Consider the following 5,200-nt stretch of genomic DNA (forward strand, 5'->3'; position numbering starts at 1 on the left):
TTGTGAACACCCATGGGCTTCCCAAATTTAGGTTCAGCTAAAATTATACTTATTTTGTCCTGGATTGTCATACCATCTTCTACTTCAGTTTTAGTGGATATCTGTACTGTTTAGTTAGCCTTATGAAGTTAGGTGGTGGAAGCTCATTTTCTATATATTATATATCATTTTATATTACGTTGTATAAACTGCTGTTGATATCGTTGTTTTTTTAAAAATGGGAAACAAATACTTTCATTTTATTTTACCCCCCCCCCAATTCCAAAGATATCTTAAATGACCAAATATTAAGACACATAGTCCTTCACAGGAGAGATTTATAATTAGTTGGCCCTTTAAAAAACAGATATGGGGGGAGGTCAGAGAGACGTTTTTATGGCTAAGAGCTTGTACAGCTCTGCAAGAGGACTGGGTTCAATTCCCAGCACCTACATTGGGTAGCTTGAAACTGCTTGTGACTCCTGCTTAGGGGACTCCATTGCTTCTGTTCTTCATGGGAACCTGCCCTCATGTGCATATAGCAAAAAACACTGGCACACATAGTAAAATAAAGCATTTTTTAAAAAGAGGTGACAGTTTTATTTTCACATCTCACAGTATCCGTGAAAACTGCGCCTTTCTGTATCACTTCTCCAGAAACAGTCTCTCTTTTAGGAAGGAAGCTCCTTGTCATGTATCTAGTGAACACCCACTCTCAGCACCAAGGTCTCCAGGTGAATCAAGAAATACAAAATGACAGAGAGCAATTGTTTCAGCTCTTATCTGTCTGGCTGGGTCATGCCTGGCCATGTGGGCACCTCCATAGGGCGGGAGGGAGGTCTCATCATTGGAGGCCCGGGCATCATGGGCAAGTGGCCTCCCATGGGTGGTCTCATTCCAGGAGCTGGTCCCACAGGCATCATTCCTGCAGGAGGAGGGCCCATCACTGGCATCATGGGAGGGCCTCCAGTGTGGATAGCAGGCATCATGCCAGGCCAAGGAGGTCTGGGGAGACTTGGGGAAAGGTGGGATCATGACTCCTGCAGGCAGAGAGCAGAGAGTGGAGCTGGAGGGGTCTTCCTTGTAGAAATTCAGCCCTTGTTTGGTCAGTCAGGCACTGGGCCTGCTCTTTGTTCATTTCTGGTAATAGTCTTCCACATTCTCTTTGTGTTTCCAGCCACTAGTTACTCACATCTTTCTTCCTAAGTCATATATATATATATATATATATATATATATATATATATATATATATATGCCTATATATAAAATATTCATTTATTTTTATCTATACTAGTATGTATAAGTGTTTGCATGAGTTGCTTGGTGTGTGCCACATGTGTGCAAAGAACTTAAGAGGCCAGAAATGGACATTGGCTTCCCTCAAAATGGAATTATAGGTAGTTGCAGGTCACCATGTGGTTGCTGGGATCAGAACCCTGGTATTTTCTATCCCCCTTTAATTAGTTTTAAATATCACCCAATGTCTTAGCATAGACTTTGTTCACTTCTTGAACTCGTTTAAGAATTCTTGACTATGTAAATACTACAGTTCATCTTAGAAAAGGAAACACAATAGTCACAGGAGAAAATATGGAGACAAAGTTTGGAACAGAGACTGAGGGAAAGGCCATCCAGAGTCTGCCCCAGCTGGGGATCCATCCCATATACAGCCACTAAACACAGACAGTATTGTAGATGCCAAGAAGTGCTTGCTGGCAGGAGCCCGATATAACTGTCTCCTGAGAGGCTCTGCCAGAGCCTGACCAATACAGAGGTGGATGCTCACAGCCCACCATTGAATGAGAACTGGGTCCCCAATGGAGGAGTTAGAGAAAGGACTGAAGGAGCTGAAGGGGTTTTCAACCCCATAGGAAGAACAACAATGTCAACCAATCAGACCCCCAGAGCTCCCAGAGATCTAAACCACCATCCAAAGAGAAAACATGGGGGTATGCATGGCTCTAGCCACATATGTAGCAGTGGATGGTCTTGTCAGGCATCAATGGGAGGAGAGGTTCTTGGTCTTGTCAAGGCTTGATGCTCCAGTGTAGTGAAATGCCAGGGTGAGGAGTGGGTGCGTAGGTGGAAGAGCACCCATACATATAATGTATGCCATGCAACACTGGGCAGTGGCACCAACTTTTGGTCTCCATATAATTATGGTAATTGAGAACAGCCTGTATTTTATGTTTTTGCTAAGCTCTGGTGTTGGGAAGTTAAGGGGTGTCTTATTTAACTTATAATAGATTAAATCAGATGTAACTTCATCCTGAGGAAAGGAGTAACTACATCATTGAAATTATCCTTCTAGGCTATTAATCTAATTACAGTTGGCTTTGCTTGAGTGTCTTCGTTCTGTTCCGCCTGCGTTTTAAAATACATGGTCTTCCTTATCATCCAGCAGTAAACTCCTTTTACAGCCTCCACTCTTACTAGGACACCTCCTAGCCTAAGAGCACAGGTCTCCTATTCAGTGCTATGAATTCCTCTGTAATGCCTACATGCCCCCTCCCCTCATTCCATGGGAAACTTTATTCTCATTGCTAGACCTAGTTGGGCTGCTCTTAGTTTGAGGAAACCCACAATTGTTATTCTTCATTAATTCTCAGTCAGTTTTCTTTTTGTTGGCAGTCCGTATAATAATAGAAAACTGTGAGTGTCTGGATTATCTGGAAGCTGTTACATTCCCATATCTTCCACATACAGGGAAGCATGTGGAACTTAAGTCTTTAGTGAGTGTTTGTATGAACTTTAGAGTCAAGTGCTTCTAGACTCTGAAAGTGAAAGTTTGCCATTGATCTCACAGTAAAGGCTAAAGATTACGGTTATAAAAGAAGAAAGACGTTGGCCAAATTATGTGATGTACAAGGTTGGTGTGGAAAAGTAAGAAAGGAAGAAGAGGCTGGTACTTTGTATAGACACACACTGGAAAGTTGCCATGGAAAAGGTGAAAGAGGGTATCATCAAGCTTTTTTGACTGGGGCACCTGGAGCCTGATGTTGGAGCAACAGAAATTAATGGGCGGGCGACACCAAGAAAGTCCCAAGCAGCCAATGTTACCAGAAGAAGCAGAATCGAAGAAATGCCAGAAGAAATTGCTTGCAAAGGGTTTGCACATTTTTCTACATAGTGTCTAGTCAAAGCTTCTGTTTCTGTCTAACCCTCCCCTGCAAAGCACACTGAGCTCAACATGAATGCCCTGAAGTGTGATCTCACATGGAAACACTGTTGACAACAGCAGATACCCTGCTCATAGGGTCCTACTCTTCCCAAGGCCTTGTTGTTCAGCAACTGAATGCTAAAGAGATGTTTAAGGGAAAATGGTCGAGGTTAAAATGAGGAAATACATGTCCACAAGGGCAATATGGTCCACAGGCTTTACTGTTTGTAACATGAGCTTCATTCTTGCCTCACGGGGCTACAGAGACTATTGTCTTAAGGTCATTTCTGATATATTAGTTCTAATGCACATATCATATATTGTAGGATGAATAATCTTGCTGTAATCAACACCCTGTGTATTCCATCATCTCCTTTCAGTGTCCTCCAAATTCCCATTCTCTTTAACTGTGTAAAGATTAAACACTTGAGCAGATATAGGATGCATGTGAGTTTTTGTTTGTTTGTTTGTTTGTTTTGGGGTCTTTTCTTAGTCTGATAGCTGATTCATGCTTGAGGTTGAATATTATTTCTTTGTGTGGATGTGCATGCGTTTGATTCACTCACAAAATTGTGGAGACATTGGTGACATGCAGGTTTCTAAAGTTACAAGCCCGTTAGAATTATTGTGCATGAAAGATTTCTCTCATAGAGTTTGAATTCTTTTAAGTAATCACTAAGAATTGTAGCTATTTGTTCAATATGAGTACATATTATAAAATGACTCATTTTATTTAAAAAATTGTGAGAAACAAAGATCCTCACCTCATATGAAGCCTGCGAGTATATCAGCCTAATCATGGTTGGTGTGCTGATTTCACAAGAGGACAGTCTTTACAACCCACAATGTATGGCCCTCTCTCCCATTCCTTATCACCTGACATACCAGAAGAGTGTGGTCTTAATGACTAACGTATCTTTCATACTATAGCTTCCACCTATATTTTTTATCAATTAAAGGTTTGTTCACCTAAACCTTTCACCTGCTCACTGAACTTATTAGATGCATGATCTTGCAGGCAGACCTGGCTCTTAGTGACTTTCTAAGGCAAACTTGGGAATTAAGACAGGGTAACTTAGAAGGGTGTCAGCAGGGTTCCAGTGTTCTCTGCTCTTACTTATGTGAACGTAATCTGCATCATGGCATCTTCATAAAGGGATCACCAGGTTTAAACTCTTCCACTATCTAGAGGGCTTCCTAAGCAGCTGCATCAGTTTTCTGTCCTACCATCATTGAATGCAGAATTTTAATTCTACATCATCCCCTCCACGTTTCTGTTGTTCTATAATTTGCTCACTTTAATCAATGTGAATCAGTAGATTGTTGTTTTAATTTTCAGGCAAGGTGTATCTCTCTATATGGTCAGTCACAATCCATATTTTCTGAAGTTCTTCAGCCTGTTTTCCCATCAGACTATTCATCTACTTAGTGATGACTATTAAGGATTCTGTGTTAGATAACAGTTCTTTATCAGGTGTGCCTTTCCTGAATATTTTTTTTTTCCTAGTCCATGTCTATTTTCTCATGTGCCTACACTGTTCACAGAGCACAAATTTGTTGTTTACACCAGCTTCTTGATGAACTTTTTGTGATGTGTGCCTTGTTTTAGCTAATATCTCACTGTTATGTCCAAACTTATCCATATTCCTTCCTATGGTACCCTCTTGAAATATTATAATTTTACATATTATATTTAAGTCTATAGTGTAAGACCTAGCAAGCTGACTTTAGTCAAAATTTGAAGGTGTATATTCTGTATTTGGATATTGTTTTTGGCATATGACTAAGTGCATAGCACCAATTGTAGAAAAGACAAACTTTACTCATTCATGTGCCTTTGTCACTATTATTTACGTATGCATAGATCAGATTTGGACTCTCTATTCTGCATGTTAATTTATGCATCTATGCAGATTTTATTGCGATAGCTTTATAGTAACTCCTAAAGTCAGAGACTATCAGTATTTTTACTTCCAATGTTGATTTGACCATTATGAGTCTGAAATACGTTTAAAATTTTCATTATAATATATGTATTATATAGCATAGTACATGTAT

The 5,200-nt window shown here is 40.1% G+C and overlaps 1 pseudogene across 1 annotated transcript; it reads right to left on the bottom strand.

Moving 5' to 3' along the window:
- Positions 1 to 758: 758 nt before the first annotated feature.
- Positions 759 to 1,117, bottom strand: LOC308432366 (U1 small nuclear ribonucleoprotein C-like; annotated as a pseudogene). Its single transcript has one exon. The product of its transcript is annotated as a U1 small nuclear ribonucleoprotein C-like (transcript).
- Between the last annotated feature and the right edge of the window lie 4,083 nt (positions 1,118 to 5,200).

The sequence above is a fragment of the Micromys minutus genome (genome assembly GCF_963924665.1).
Source record: "Micromys minutus genome assembly, chromosome: 18".
NCBI lineage: Eukaryota > Metazoa > Chordata > Mammalia > Rodentia > Muridae > Micromys > Micromys minutus.